This window comes from Rattus norvegicus, chromosome 5 (genome assembly GCF_021556685.1).
Source record: "Rattus norvegicus strain SHRSP/BbbUtx chromosome 5, alternate assembly SHRSP_T2T, whole genome shotgun sequence".
Classification (NCBI taxonomy): Eukaryota; Metazoa; Chordata; class Mammalia; order Rodentia; family Muridae; genus Rattus; species Rattus norvegicus.
The window spans coordinates 80,463,132-80,479,887 of record NC_141538.1 but is presented as its reverse complement, the minus strand read 5'-3'; the positions used below and the strand labels follow the sequence as shown (position 1 = coordinate 80,479,887).

The window sequence follows — 16,756 nt, the reverse complement described above, 5'->3', positions numbered from 1 at the left end:
ATCTTCTATGTAAGCTGTCAGCAGAGGGGGTGACCCAGGTTCAAGGTGGATCTTCCGTCCTCAAAAAAATCCAGATGAAAAGTGTGTCTTTCCATCTTCAATTGACTTAGCCACTCTCTCACTCATACATTGGCTAAGGTTTAGTTAATTCCAGATGTCCTTGACAACCAAGAACAGCCATTACAAGCCCACCCCTGATCAATGTGACACACAGTCAGATCTCTTTGTCATGCTTAATTTTCAGGTGGAAGTAACACCCAGGTCATAACTATGCCTGTGTAACTACCCCATGTACAGCCTCAAAGGCGTTATGTGTTTAACAGAGTCATAATTGTACACAGCGTGATGTAAGTATCCCTCATACAACCATAAGTGCATTATAAATTTTATGATGTTCCTTCAAGGGACATTCCTTTGATATCTCAAAATTTAAATATGACAACCACTGATATTCTCTTAATCATTCTGATACTCCATGACAAAGAAATAAAACATGAAAATCTGTACAAACACATTCTTAACAAAATACTGCCCTGAGCTGCGTACTGCCCACCCCCGGACCCCCAGCTCCATTGTCCAGCCACTGGAAATAAAGAAATGAATTAAGCACTTTCTAGAATTCAATGATACCTAAACCACACAAAGACTCAATAAATAAAGAGAACTTCAGACCAATTTCCGCTATGAACATTGATGCCAATATTCTCGATAAAATGCTTGCAAACTGAATCCAGGAACACATCAAAAATATTATTCGCCATGATCATGTAGGCTTCATCCCAGGGATACAGGGATGGTTCAATGTACAGAAATCTATCAATGAAATCCACTGTACATACAAACTAAAAGAAAAATATCACATGACCATTTCACTAGATGCAGAAAAAGTCTTTGACATGATCCAACACTCCTTCATAGTAAATGTCTTGGAGAGATCTGAGATATAAGGTGCATTTCTAAACACAATAAAAACAATATACAGCAAGCCAAAAGCCAACATCAAAAAAATAAAGAAAAATATAAAGCAGTTCCCCTAAAATCAGGGATAAGACAAGGCTGCCCATTTTCTCTCTATCAATTTAACATAGTGCTTGGAGGAAGTTCTCGGTAGAGTAGAAGACAACTAAAGGAGATCAAAGGGGAACAAATTGGAAAGGAAGAAGTCAAGATATCACTATTCACAGATGATGAGATAGTAAACGTATGTGACTCCCAAAATTCTACCAGCTGATAAGCAACTTCAGCAAAGTAGCTGGATACAAAATTAACTCAGAATAAATCAGTAGCCCTCCTTTATAAAACAATAAACAGGCCGAGAAAGAAATTAGGGAAGCAGCAACCTTTACAATAGCCATGAGTAATGCAAACTATGGTGGTATAATTCTAACCAAGCAAGTGAAAGATCTGTATGACAAGAACTTCAAGTCCCTGAATAAAGAAATCAAGGCAGTTATCAGGAGATTGAAATAACTCCCATGCTCATGGGTCAGTAGGATTGACACAGCAAAAATGGCCAGATAGCCCAAAGCAGTCTATGAGTTCAGGGCAACTCCCATCATAATTCCAACACAATTCATTACAGACCTTTACAGAGCAGTTCTCAATCTCAAATAGAAAAGCAAAAACCCAGGGTAACCAAAGCAATCCTGAACAATAAAAGAATCTCTGGAGGAATCACCATCCTGATTTCAAGCTGCACTACAGAGCCAATAGTAATAAAAACTACACTGTGTTGTTACAGAGACAGGTTGATGAATGGAATAAAATCAAAGGTCTGGAAATCATACACACGCACACACACACACACACACACACACACACACACACACCCATGGAAACCTTATTTTTGATAAAGAAGCCAAATCATACGATGGAAAAAAGAAGCATCTTCAATCAAATGGTGCTGGCTTAACTAAATGAATGTCTGCATGGAGAAGACTGCAAATAGAGCCATATCTATCACCCTGCACAAAACCAAGTCCAAGTGGATCAATGACCTCAACATAAAACCGGACGCACTGAACCTAATAGAAGAGAAATTGGGGGAACTTCCTTGAACACATTGGCACATGAGACGAATGCCCAAAGAACACCAATAACTCTGGGCTACAAAGCTAAACAGAGAATTCTCAACAGAGGAATCTTGAATGGCTGAGAAGCACTTAAAGGAATTTTCAGTGTCCTCAGTCCTCTGGAAATGCAAAACAAAATGACTCCGAGATTCCTTCTTATACCAATCAGAATGGCTATAATAAAAAACTGAGGTGACAGCACATGCTGGTGAAGATGTGGGGAAAGGGAATATTCACTCATTGCTGGTGGGAGTGCAAACTTCGACAACCACTTTGGAAATCAATTTGGCAGTTTATCAGAAAATTGGAAATGAACCTGAAGTCTCAGCTATATGTCCCAAACATACCCCACTCTACCACAAAGACGCTTGCTCAACTGTGTTCATAGCAGCTTTATTTGTAGTAGCCAGGAATTGGGAATAGCTCAGATGTTCCTCAACTGATGAATGGAAAAAAGAAAATGTGGTACATCTACACAATGAAATACTATTCAGCTATTAAAAACAAAGACATCTTGAAATTTGCGGGCAAATGGATGGAACTAGAAAATATCGTCCTGAGTGAGGTGATTCAGATCCAGAAAGATATGCATGGTATCTAGTCACTTATAAGTAGACATTAGCCATAAAGTGCAGGATAACCATACTACAATCCACAGACTCAAAGATAATTAGGAGGGCCCAAGGGAGGTTTCATGAATCTCACTCAGAAGCAAACAAAATAGTCATCAAAGGGAGATAGGTGGGAGAGGGGTGAGGAGGGGAATGTGACAGGGATAAGGTGTGGGGAGAGGGTGCTGGAGAGGTCTGGGTGTGAGAACAGAAACTGGTGGGGGGCAATTCTGGAAATAGCTGGAGATCTAGGATAAGGGAGGCTCTGGGGAGTCTATAGGGATGACCTACCTTAGACACCTACTAGCAGGGAATATGGAGATAGAAGTGGCCATCTCCTACAGCCAGGCAGGACTTCCAGTGGAGGGAGGGAGACATTAATCCAGCTACTAAACCTAAAACCCAAAATTTGTCCTGCCTCCATGATGTTCAGGGACAAAGATGGAGCAGAGTTTGAGGGAATGCCCGACCAATGACTGCCCACCTTGAGATCCATTCCATTTGAGAGTCAACCCCTGACAGTCTTAGTGATACTCTGCTATGCCTGGAGACAGAAGCCTGGCATAGCTGTCCCCTGAGAGGTTTCATCCAGCACTGAATGGAAACAGATGCAGACACCCACAGTCAAACATCAGGCCGAGCTCGGGGACTCTTGTAGAAGAGCTGGGGATAGGACTGAGCGCTGAGCTGGACAGGGCAAGGTCAGCACTTGCAGACCTACTGTTGTGCTAGAACCTCTTCTGGTACTAAAATCTGTATTAGTCAGGGTTCTGCAAAGGGACAGCACTTATAGAATGAAAGAGAGGGGCTCTAATCTTTACTTCCTCCTTCTGTAATGTAAATTATATTACATCATTTTGAGTTGAGTTTGTCCTTTTTTGGTAGTTTCTGGAGGTGTAGAATTTGGTTGCCACTTGAGGTAGTTACACAGGGGGAATCTACTGTTATAACCTTTGACATTGCTTTTTCACCCAGTGAACTGTAACGTCCTGTTATCATCCCATTGTCTTGCAACATTTTCTAACTTACTTTTGAATTTATCCTTTGAACCGATAGTTATTTATATTTGCTTTATTTAATTTCCATGAATTGCTCAAATAAACTCTGCCCACTACCCCAAGTTCTTAACCCTGGATGACTTCTTCAAAGCCTCTACTGTTGGTTTTTAAGCAATATTAATCCATGACCCTGAGGGCCAGACTCTGTCACACAGACACCCTTATGAGTCCTAAACCATCCACGGAGTCTCTGAAGACAAACACTGTCTGCGTTGATCTTATGAGTATCAATAAAGACACTGTGGCCACCAAGATGTGCTGAGATTCTGGTTAAATATGAGTCGGTAACAAAGGGAATCTTTTTAGCATCTGAACTTAGTGAAAATTGCTTAAAGTTTGCTCAGTCAGTGCTGGATCGAAGGGAGAATCTGGTTTTTACAGGCTGTACTGTCTGGTGTCATTCCCCATATCTAGTCCAGGGGTGATTTTTGGTTTTGTGTTTTAAACTCCTTTTCAGAGAATGGTAGGTTATGGGTTGAAGTGGAAACTTAAAGGTTGTTTGGAAAGTCTGTTGTGTAGGATGTCATACAGGCGAAGGCAGGTACAAGATAGAATGAGGCCTGCCATTGGATGAGAAGGAGGGATGAGGGGAGAAAAGTTTTAGAGAGTTGAGGAGACTGGAGTGAGGCAGAGGAAACAGCGGAGAGAATATGGAGGCTGATGTGAAGATTCCTCTCTGCACATTTACAGGTTATGAATATTCTTAATGGATGGATGTGGACAGGGCTTTGTATATTTTTGTATATTTGTATATTTAGGTGGGCAATTATATCTTATCAATTGGATCAGAGGTTATTGTGTTGTGTGTTCTTACATGTGGAGATTTAAATCAAGGACAGTTATGTGGCAGCCAGTGACCCTAAGCTGCCATGGACTTGGGATGTACATTTCTGGCCTGGTGGCAACCTGCCTTGGGAACTGGATGGGAAGAGAGATTGTTGCCAGGCTCAGAGAGTAGTCATAGGCAGTGTGGTATGGGATGGAGCAGAGCGGGTGAGAAGCTTTGCTGACTGAGATGAAGATATCTACCAGTTGTCTTGGGGCACTATGGTGCCGGATCTAGTACGGGGAAAAGAAAGCTTTTTTTATATTTTTACAGCAACACAGGTGGATGGTGTTTTGCTAGGGCAAACATGTGAAGGAATGTTTGACTGAAGCAGACACAGGACAGATGATATTCTGCTAAAGCAAGCACAAGGAAGGACACACTACAAAGGATTCTTTTCTAACAACATGCATGTGTTTGTCCACCTTACATGGCATAGTTGAGGTGCAGTTGTCAGGACTCCATAGAGAGAAATGCACCAAAAAGCTTCTGGTAGAATAGTGGTGTGCTCAGTTTCTTGGCGGACTCGGGCTGATTGGATGCACATGCTGAGGCACGACACATGGTGGACACATGATGCTTGGAGGGTATAAATAGGACTCCACAGAGGGACAGACAGAGCCTAGCGTACTGGTACAGCTGTGCAAAGCTTGTGGGTCTCGAGGCTTTGTCGATCTTCACTTCCCTGACAGACACAGCCAAGAACTTCTGGTGTTCCTGTTAGCCCCTGCTGACTGGATTCTAGGCTGAAGCCTGGCTCTCTCCACTAGGTTGTAACCATTGTTGCTAACTGGATTCTACCAAACTGGACTACTGGTGTATCTGTGAAGTGTTTGCCCGTGGATTGAGCTGCTGCTGCTGACACATGTACTAAACTGCCAATTTCTGGCAACACAGATTGGAGTTGCTCCAAAGAACTTTCTAAACAGGTCTACTTCCCTTATATCCTTTCCTTTTTACTGCCTCTGGTGGGTGGTGGGTTACAAGGAAGGTTAAAGCATTGAAAAATAGGATTTGAAAAAAATTAAAGTTACAGTGGATTGTATTGGCTTAAATATCCCCGGCTCCTGGGAAGTGACATTAGGTTGTGTGGCCTTGTCAGAATAGGTGTGGCCTTGTTGGCAGAAGTTCATCACTGTGGGGTCGGGCTTTGAGTTCCTATCCTCAAGCTCCCCCTTGGCTGCCCACATTAGACAGTCTCTTCCTGGCTGCCTTTGGATCAAGATATGGAACTCTCAACTCTGCCACGTCTGCCTGGATGCTGCCTCCCTGTGTTTATGCTGCTTAGAGGAAAGGGACCCTGGATGAGAGGCCTGGCCTCTCCCCACCTCCACACAGGGAGCAACCCTGAATGAGAATGAGAGTTAAGCAACAGAAGAAACAAGTGCTCCTGCTCCCTGAGTGGGTCACGTGGAGGGTGTGTGTGTGTGCGTGTGTGCCTGTGTGCGTGTGCGTGTGCATGCGTGTACATGTGTGTGTGTTTCTTTGTTTAGGTGACCTGGCAAAGCCAAAAGAATTTGGGTCCCCAACAGGATTGGGCATAGGTCTTAAGCCAGGGGCTTCTCATACCAGAGGAAACTACTGGTCATTACAGGTAAACAGAACTGACAGAGACACATAGAAAGACACACAGACACACAGATGGATTAGGCCCTGAGTTCTGGCAGGCGGTGTTGTCTACACACTGCTTACAGCCTGAATGGTACTTTCTATCATGGAGTGAGTTACAGGATCTGGGGCCCTCTTACACTCCCACTACAGACATAAGTGTTTGGAGATAAAATGAAGGCTAATTCAGAAACTCTGGGTTCTCTTTTCAAATACATCTTAAACTTGTGGGCTCACATCAACCACATTCCTTCATTGACCTACCCTCCTATTTCTAAAGTATAAAGGTCATTTGGGCCAACACAGGCTGATAAGAGTGTCTCCCTTCCATTGAGAAGCACCTTGGAGTCCAGCTTATCAATCACACATATGCCATAATATGCTCCGAGTGAACAGGTCCCTAGACTTAGTAGGCCCCAGGACCTGCTGTGTGAGTGCAGGGAATCAAAGCCAGATCCTGTGGGAGAGAATCCAGTGCTCACTGGAACCATCTCTACAGCCCCTACATCCTAAGTCTTAAAGAGCTCTTCTTTAGGACTCTCTGAGCACATGCTTTAGAACACTGAAGAACAGAAGTTTTGTTTGGAAGAAAACTGCTATATGACAGACACAAGTAGAGTGCACATTTGTGGCCAAGCAGAGCCTCATTCTAGCTCACTGAAGCAGTCACTTAAATTCTGACAATTAGATATATTGGGGAGAAATCTGGAGTTTTCCGATGCTTGACCTGGATTTGGTGCAACCTGTGCATGCCTGGCCTTCCTTCTATGTAGTTGCTGGTCCTTATCCTTACACTTCAGTGTCTACTGAACCACCCTCAGCCCTGATATCTAGTTCTATTAATTTTTTTCATTCACCTAAGAGAGAATTTATTTTTACTACACAAAATGACTTGAAGCACTCATGTCTACCATTCAGGATACCCTTCTAAAAAGATGCAGGCTTGGGGTTGGAGAGATGGCTCAGCGGTTAAGAGCACTGACTGCTCCTCCAGAGATCCCGAATTCAATTCCCAGCAACCACATGGTGGCTCACAACCACCTGTAATGGAATCTGTAATGGAATCTAATGCTGTCTTCTGGTGTCTGAAGACAGCTACAATGTACTCACGTACTTAAAAAAAAAAAAAGATGCAGGCTTTCTGCCACTCTGTGTATAGTGCCGGACTTCCACTTGGAGAGAAATTACCAATGCCAATGGATCTCGTATTGCACTTTCTTCACTGAAGAGCAATTATTTGGATATGAAAGCACAATATTCCTAGGGTAATCAATAATCCCCCAATACAAGCATGCACATGTGAACACACAGACTTTGCCCATATTTATGCTCATTGTTCTCTGAAATGAGGATGTTGGGAAGAACCAGAATGAAGTATTTAATCACCTATATTTGGGGCCTACTATTGTGCTACACTGCCTTGTAGATGAAATACTGAGGGGGACGGAACAGGACTAGACAAGTTCTAATGACTGGGCCATGGTGTTGTGAGATGGGATTTAATGAATATGCTGTGAGAATATAAAAGGTTACAGACAATCGAATATTTTCTTTTCAGGGATGGGGTGAGATGGGCCTGTTTTTGTTTTGTTTTGTTTCACTTTGTTTTGACTGGAGAAACTGCTGTGGGTGCTGGGAACTGAGTGTTTCTTCCTCTGGTTGTGAGATTATCCTTTAATGACCAAGCCATCTCCAGCCCAAGAGTATATTTTGTAAGCTTGCTTCAGAGACATCATCTTAAACCAGTTCCGAGTTGGGATTATGATGTGTGAGGGGGATGTCAACTGAGAAAATTCTCCTTCTACAAGGGTACGTGGGAAAGCCTGTGGTGCACTTTCTTGTTTGACGGTTGCCTTGAGAACACTGCCCAGCTCACTGTTGGAGAGGCCACCCTGGGCTGACAGTCCTAATGTTCTAGAAAGCAAGAGGAGCATGCTATGAGAAGCAAGCCAGTAAGCAGTACTCCTCTATGACCTGTTACCTCTAGGTTCCTGCCCTGTATTCCATGAATGGTGAACTCTAAGCTACAAGATGAAATGAACCCTTTGCTTTTAGTCATGGTGTCTTATCAGCAATAGAACCTAGCTAATAGTTTGCAATGGCAGACAGGTCTCTTGAAAACGGAATCATGATGCTGTACAGAACCTTCAGGAATGCTTCCCCACCAAACATTCTTAAGCAGACTCTGTGAGAAGCTGAGTGAGCACAGGTATCTGCTACTGGGTAAGAACAGGGTGTGGAGGCATTTGTCGCAATTCAGTTGAAATCCTCGACTAAGATACTTGTGAATTAGCATTCTGAATATGAAATAAAAACTCATCTGCAACAAGAATCCATCCTTAGTTTTTAATAGCAAACAAGAGAAATAAAGTAGTTACAGTTATGAGTCACGTTAACAAAATCTGTGTTCTACAAGAAAGTCTTCATGAATATCAAAGTTTAATGCCATACTTCAAACTTGTTTTTCATAAATGAGTATAGAAATCTCAGGTCACTTTGTCAAATAACACTGTGGAATAGACTCGGCTATATTTTTAAACTGTGTTAATTTGTACATAGAAAAGTATTTTAATGTGATATATATTTGAATAAGTCTCATGTACATGATAAAAATGTCAGACATCCATGCTGCACTCCTGTGTTCAGTGGTAGCCCCTATTTTCTTCTAGGTTAAAAAACCAAGTTTATTCATATACAAATATACTGGTATAAATGCATATCCATGTACACAGAGGCATAAAAAGACAGACACAGATTCACAGTCTTTGTCCACAGTGAGAACATACTATATACACTGTTCAACAATCTGATTTCTGTACTTAAACGATATAACAAGTAGCATTCACTACAACACATTGCCAGATGTTCAGAACTTAGGGAAAAATTAGGCACTACCTCCAAGTAGAGAGTTGTGATTAATGTCTGTAACACCAGGGAGAGTGAATGCAGGCATATATTTTAGAAGCTATAAAGGTTAAAGAAAAATCTGTGGCTCCGGGTAGAGAGCTTAACAGATGGATATATTTTGGATTAAATTCCTGAGTTTTAAGTTGTTTATTGGTATTAGAATTGATAGAAGCTGTTTGTTTTAAGGAGAGTAAAGAGATTACCCGAATCATGTGGTGATTTTTATCTATGGTTCGGATCTTAGATAGGGAAAAATTAGTCACTACCTTCAAGTAGAGAGTTGTGATTAATGTCTATAACACCAGGGAGAGTGAATGCAGGCATATATTATAGAAGTTATTAAGGTTAAATAAAAATCTGTGTCTCCGGGTAGAGAGCTTGACAGTGTTGGCGCCAGCACCGACACAGTACCGAGAATCGGGCGAAAGCCTACAGGATGAAAGAAACACACACACACACACACACACACACACACACACACACACACACACACAGGTTATCGTGTCAAGCCAGGAGAGGAAGAGAGGAAGAGAGAGAGGGAGGAAGAGAGAGAGAGAGAGAGACAGACAGACAGACAGACAGACAGACAGAGACAGAGAGAGAGACAGAGACAGAGAGACAGAGGAAGAGTGGAAGAGCGGAAGGAAGAGTGAGAGTGAGGAAGAAGAGTGAGAGTTAGGAAGAAGAGTGAGAGTGAGAGTCTCCTGTAGCTTTATTCACCACTTATATACCCAAGTCTCCAGGTAGAAAATATCTGGGAAGCACAGTGGGAAACCCTGACTCGTGTCTACCTGGCTCGTGACTTAGGTAACGAAAGACCGACTAGGAGACCTTAATTAATTAGGGAGAAATCCCAGAAGACCAGCCTAAATCTCAAGGATAAAGGCTGAGGAAGTAAAAGGCAGAAGTAAATTGACCACCACCCAGGTGTGGTCCAGGTGTGTCGGTTCCACATGCATCAGCTGGGCTCAGCAGAGGTCATGCAGTGGAGACACCGGGTGTTTACTACTTGGTATTTTCTTCCTGTGCCGTAAATACATGGGAGAGGCCTCTGTCCAACAATCCCATGACTTCTTAACTGTGGCCATGCAGTTACAAAGCAGCCAGGCCCAAATCCAATATGGCACTACATGACAGATTGAGACATTTTGGGCTAAAGTCCTCGTATGATGTGTTGCTTATTGATACTGGAATTGATAAAAGGTATTTGGTTTGTTTTATGAATTACCCCGCTAAAGTCCATATGGCTTGTTGATGCCGGCTAGCAAGGGTTTGTGGTTACTTTTGATATCTACCACCACAGGAAGCTCAGATTCTCTTAACGTGGGCTCCATGGGAGTTTTGGGTTAATTTCCTGATATCCCAGAGTACAAAAGCCTATCAGGCTCATTGTTTAGCTTACTTCCTCTTTAAAAAATTGGTTAGTCTTCATGATGGGTGTGACTTTGAGTTTCATGGTTATATTATTACTCTGGGAGACAGTGCAGGATACAAGCTTTTCTGGTTTCAGACTAAGGAACACAGTATTTTGGGAGAAACATTTTGTCTTTGTGTTCTTTTAAAAGTGTGATTAGGCTCTGGAAACCTCACAGAGTCATACTGATCAGATTTGATAGAGGTAGACTGCCTGAAAAATTTATTCAGGAGAATCAAACAAAAAGATATTGTAGAACTAGAGTTTCATAAAGGTTGCTCATTGTCAGAGTCCGGATGTGCAGGGCCGGACATGCCTGAGGGAGAGCCAGAGATAGGACTTGCCAAACCAGCTATCAGCCCCAAGGACACTGACCATCCTTCCTTCCCCAAGGACACCCTCCCCTTCCTTCACCCCCCTGAGTGAGATGAGCTACCCTACCTGCCTGCCGAGCTGCTAGATAACACGTACTCCTTGCTGATGTAATTTTGCGCCAAAAGTAACTGTGCACCATTTGAATTGACCAATCATGTGCACCCTCGCGAATGCCCCTAACCTCCCCTATATAAACCCCCGAGTTTGGAAGCTCAGGGTCGATTCCTCTGTCTCCTGTGTGAGATACGTGTCGACCCAGAATCCCGCTAAGACCCAGGATCTCGTTAATAAAGCTACCTCTTGCTGTTACATCAAGAATGGCTCCTCGTGATTCCTGGGGGCACCCCACCCTGCGATAGGAGCGAGAGACGCGGCTCCCCGTTTTGGGGGTACGCTCTTTCATTTGGGGGCTCGTCCGGGATCGGAGTGTGACCCCCCGGAACCCCAAATGCCACTTGGAGGTACGTAAGTGTGAGTGCCGGAAAGCGGCCGCTGTGTGTGAGTGTGTATGAATTAAGTCCTGTAGTCTGTGTTTTTCGGTACCGGTTTAGTGTCTTGGTGCACTGTCTGGGCAGAAGAAGGATTCCTGCCCTGTGCATGGGTGGAAGAAGGTTCCCCACCCCGTAGAAAGCTAGCTTGAGAGTGCACTGTCTGGGCAGAAGAAGGATTCCTGCCCTGTGCCCGGGTGGAAGAAGGTTCCCCACCCCGTAGAAAGCTAGCTTGAGAGTGTACTGTCTGGGCAGAAGGAGGATTCCTGCCCTGTGCACGGGTGGAAGAAGGTTCCCCACCCCGAAATGGCGCCTGTGAGTAGATGAAGGATTCCTACTCCGAATAGTCTTTTTCTTTCTTTTTTTCCTTTTTAGAAAGCGCACCAGGGGACGCCCCAATCGCGCAGGCTCTGGGACTCGTGAGAGACGTTCCACGAGCCAGTCTTTGTTGGGTCCTGGCTCTGGGACGCGTGAGAGACGTTCCACGAGCCGAATTTTGTCAGGAGGACCCGGCAACGGACAGTCAAAAAGATCTGACTGTGACTTTGGAGGTCATGTTCGGCTGCCTATTTAAGTATAGGCACGGACAAGTGTGCTTAGGTGTGTTAGTGTTTGTTGTCTGTATTCTGTTTCTGTGTTTGGTATCCCAGAAGCAGCTAAGGTTAAGCTGCAGTTTGGGCCAGGTACTGAAGGTACCAGGCATCTGTGAAATTGGTTATAGGATGCTTTGTTTTAGTCTTGCTTGTCTGGTTTGTTTTCTGTGGTATTGCCGAGTGTCTTTTTTTGGCTTTTGTTTCGTGTTTGAATTTGGACTGACGACCGTGTTTAAAATCTTGGACCGACGACTGTGTTTGAAATCATGAAACTGTTTGCTTTGTTCGTTGAAGAGTTTTACTTGGTCCCCTTAATGCTTAGTGAGTAAGGAACTTAATTTTGTGGACCCCGCTCTAGTGGCGGTGTGTTGGTTGATAGCCAAAGTTAGTTTTTAAAACAGTGTTTTATCTGTGCTTGTGCTCGCAGCCAGCTGAAATAAGCTAGAGAAGTGAGTAAATATTGCTTGGGAGCAAAGAATCTTAAAGGTAGAGTTTCAGCCGGTATGACACTTAGTGCATAACTGCCTAAAAGATCAGAAATGCTGTTAACAGGCTAAAAAAAAAGGGGGGACAGGCTGTGTTAGAAATGCTACAGGAAGAATAATCTAAAAAGGCTAAGAGCTAGGTGGGGCTATAAGGAAAACAAGAACAGGAAAGGAATTTCTGACATTTGCTCACAGTAGGAGAGCACTCATTTAGAGAAGTTCTTTAAGGAAGCCTGCCTTATCTGCTGTCTTTATTCCAAGGGAGGAGTCAGTCTCCAGCACTAAATTACTTGGAGGTGGCCAAGGTCAGGATTAATGTTTTCTTTTCCTTGGGCCCTTTAAACCCAGTGAGACAGTTTGGTAAAGGGCTACTACTGAGGTCCTGATAGCCCCAGGTGAACTGATTACGATTCTTCTGTCAGCCACCTGGCATCTAGCAACCAGGTTCTAACCATCTCTCCATCCTTTTGTTATTAGTTGTTACTAAAAGCCTAGTGTCATTTGAAGGCTGGTTCTCTTGAGAGGCAAAGCCACAGAGCTGACACTGAAGAGAGATAAATGCTGTTTGCCCTCTTCACAAGATTCTCTTGTTTTCTCACCATCCCATTTGAGATGCTTGTTAGTAACTGTTACAGGTCTTCTTTACCACTGATGAAAGACGGAATCCTACTGGAGACCAGAAAAAAATGTTCCAGACACGGATAGAAGGCCCTCACTTCTGCCTGCTCTCTTCAGACGCCTGAAGGTAGGGAGTGCCAGGTCTGCCGCCAGGCTCCAAGGGTGGGTCTCTGAGGGGCTGGAAAGTGCCCCACCAATCTAGCTAAGATAAGGAAAAGATATGAAGAGAAAGTTAAAGAAACTTGAAGGGTTAAGCTAAGTCACTGAGAGAGTTATTGTAAGTTGCAGAGAAAATAAGTTGATGCGTGGTTCAGGGTCTGTGCAGAAAAGTGGACAGCACCTAATAGCTGTAGAAGAAGATGCAGAGAGACTGAAAAAAAAGAAAGAAAGAAAGAAGGTAAAAAGAGCAGGAAGCTAGGGAAGAAAAGAGACTAAAAGAAGAGGAAGCTAGAGAGCTAAAGAGAGATAAAAGACAAGAGAGGAACATATACTGGCCACAGTAGTTAGGGAACCAAGGAAGACAGTACCTGGCAACAGAAGAGAATTCCTGGCTAAAGATCAGTGTGCCTAATGCAAAGAAAAAAAAGACACTGGGTCAGGGACTGCCCCAGAAAGAACAAGAGGGGACACTGGAGAGCCTCTTGGTCCTAGAGTGCTGGCTATGTACAGAGATAGAAGGGAAGTGTGGATACAGGGACCCAATGCTCTGTGCTCCTATGCCCCCCAGTGGGCCAATATCCAAAGACCTTGAGTGCAAGGGGCTACTGGCAACGAACAATACTTATGGACTGCCCGAAGAACAGTGGACCTTGGCGTGGGCCCGGTAACCCACCCACTAGTTCATAGTCATCCCTGACTGCCCCTATCCCTTGTTCATGAGAAAATTGCTCTCCAAAATGGCTTGCGTGGGCTGAAATGGCTGGGTGAGGCCATGTGTATGCATATCTACAGACTGTGTATGTGGAGCTTAAGACCTGTCTCAGTGCACCAGTACCTGATGCTGGGAGATGTGTGACTTAGTCCTGATCTGCCTGGAACACATCACTCCTGCCAGCCGGGCACTAACAATTATCACCCAATCCAGGACTTAAACTGTGATAGAGTGGCTGATGTTCTGCCTTTGAATAGAGTGTCCCAAAAGATGGGACCACTGGTCAGCTGCCATGGACTAGATTCTCCACCGGTTGGGAACAATCTGGTCACCTTGCTGCCCAATCCGGACCTGGAGCCACCACAGCACGAGTGTCAAGTACTGGCAGAAGCCCATGGGTGGAGGAAAGACCTCTGCGACTGGCTGATTGACCCCTGCTGAAAGCCGAGGACCTTGTCCACAGACGGGAACAGTTCTCTTCATGAATGAAGGTCAGAGACAAGTGGGTGCTGCCATGGTGGACAACACAATGTCATCTGGGATGGCTGAACCTCTACCCCCCCAGCACATTAGCACTTCAGATGCTTTTGCCATCTCTTGGATGCCCTGGTGAAGCCAACCACTGTGAGTACTATTCATTGCTCAGGATATCAGGAGGGAAGAGATTCAGTGGGATGGGGCAATAACGAAGCAGATCAAGTGGCTCAAAAAATGGCTATGCAGTGAAAGACCCCAGCTTAACAGCAGTAACGCCATTTTGCAAGGCTGTACTTAAGATGACTGGTTCAGGGAAAGGTTAGAACACTGAGTACACAGCGGCTGCCAAACAGGATGTGTTTGGTTGAAGGCCTGGCAACAGGACGACTTCGGTTGAGCACCTGACAATGAAAAAAAAGCCCCAGGAGAGGTCCCACACCCTGGTGGGGGGCCGAGTCAGTCGTTATGTTCCAAGAAGGTAGCTAAGAAACTTGCCCCCGGGCTGAACCCTTGGGGGGCCAAGTCAGTCCTTATGTTTCAGGAAGGTAGCTAGGAAACTCGCCCCCGGGCTAAACCCTTGCCACATTAGAATCCACCAATTATATCCCTGTAACCATGCATCTGCTTCTGTATGCTTGCTTCTGCTCCCCAAAATCCCATAAAAAGCCCATCCTTGGTTCCGTGGGGCGCGCCAGTCCCCCGAGTGACTGAAGCGCCCGCAGGTGCCTGTGCCTGTGTATCCCGACAATAAACCAAATCCTCTTGCTGATTGCATCCTGTGGTGTCTCGGTCTGGTCTTTGGAGTTGGAGGGTCTCCATCCCGAGGGAAAGTTCTCCCTGAGAGCTTTTCAGCAGGAGCCTATCCTGGTTGCAGGCCTGCAAGAGACAGCCACTGAGAACTAGGATCGGACTAAGGGATGGCCTCACTTAGAAAAGGCCCAAATTGCTTAAAAGATAAAGGACAATGGCACACTTGAGGGGAAAGCTATACTCCCCAGAGAACAAAGAAAAGACTCACTTTGCCAAATACAGAAATGGACTCATTTAGGAGATAAGAAGTGTGTCCAAGTAGTTAAGGTGTATGTAACAGACTTTAAGATTTTAGCCAGAGAGACAGTAAAAAGTATAAGGTATGTCAATAAGTGAATGCTTAGCAAGCAAACAGGGCAAAGAGACCTAGAGAGTTTAGTGAAAAGTCGAAGTGAACTTCACTGAGATAAAACCAGAAAAATATAATCACAAGTATCTCCTAGTGCTTGTAGATACTTTTTCAGGAATAGATAGATGCTTTCCTCACCAAACGAGAGACGGCCTCTGCAATCATCAAGAAGATACTGGAAGAAATCTTCCCCAGGTTTGGAATGCCCAAGGTAATCTGGTCAGACAAAGGCCCTACTTTCGTTGCCAAGGTAAGCCAGGGTGTGGCCAAGTATTTAGAGGTCAATTGGAAATTACATTGTATTTACAGACCTCAAAGTTCAGGACAGGTAGAGTAAATAAATAAAATTTTAAGAGAGACCCTGACCAAATTAAATTAACCATGGGGACTGGCGCAGACTGGGTGACACTCCTTCCCTCTTGCTCTCTTCAGAGCAAGAAATACCCCTTCCAGATTCAGCCTTACCCCCTTTGAGATCTTATATGGGGCCTCAGCTCCCCTGACTGTATTAGATGATGTTACTGAACCAACATGTCATAGTGCCATAGTAATAATGATTTGTGTGCCAGGCTGAAAGACCTTCAGGTGATACAGAAAGAAATCTGCTCACAGCTGACAGCAGCCTATGCCCCGGAGACCCCTGAGACATCCCATCAGTTCCAGGTCGGAGATTGCAGCTACACTGAGCCCAGACACTCGAGCCTCGCTGGAAAGGACCGTACCTGGTGCTGCTGACCACCCTGAGAGCTGTCAATTCTCAGCCCTCACCAGCCGCATACTAGCTGTTGGGGCTGAGAGATGGGACCTAGAGGGAAATTCAGTCATGTTTGTACTGGGTTCTATCAAGATAGGTGTGGGATAGGCTTGATTTCCATTACAAATGATGTAACATTGCATATGTTAGTACTCTTAACACTTCTTGGGACTGTGCCTCAGGGATCACAGTCTGTATAAGCTTAGAAGTTCTAAAAGCTACTCATGACCTTGGTGGATAGGCTTGGATAGTGTCCAGGTTAGAATCCTCATGTTAAGACTACAATACCAAGCTGTTATGCTAGATGAAGCTGAGTTCTCCATGAAGTTCTAGGAGTAGAACTATTAACAAAAAAAAAAGAAGTGGGGAATGTAGAACTAGAGTTTCATAAAGGTTGCTCATTGTCAGAGTCCGGATGTGCAGGGCCGGACATGCCTGAG

At 44.4% G+C, this 16,756-nt stretch overlaps 1 long non-coding RNA gene across 4 annotated transcripts in view; it reads left to right on the top strand.

Moving 5' to 3' along the window:
* LOC134478990 (uncharacterized) overlaps window positions 1-13,629 on the top strand; it is a 32,545-nt gene extending 18,916 nt beyond the window's left edge. The window contains exon 3 of one of the 4 annotated variants that reach the window (XR_015620914.1): window positions 13,061-13,629. This is a non-coding gene — a long non-coding RNA (uncharacterized LOC134478990). Of the gene's footprint in view, window positions 1-5,337; window positions 8,808-13,060 lie in introns of those variants that run through there. The other 3 variants (XR_015620918.1, XR_015620915.1, XR_015620916.1) reach the window with 3 other exon arrangements.
* Window positions 13,630-16,756: the final 3,127 nt, after the last annotated feature.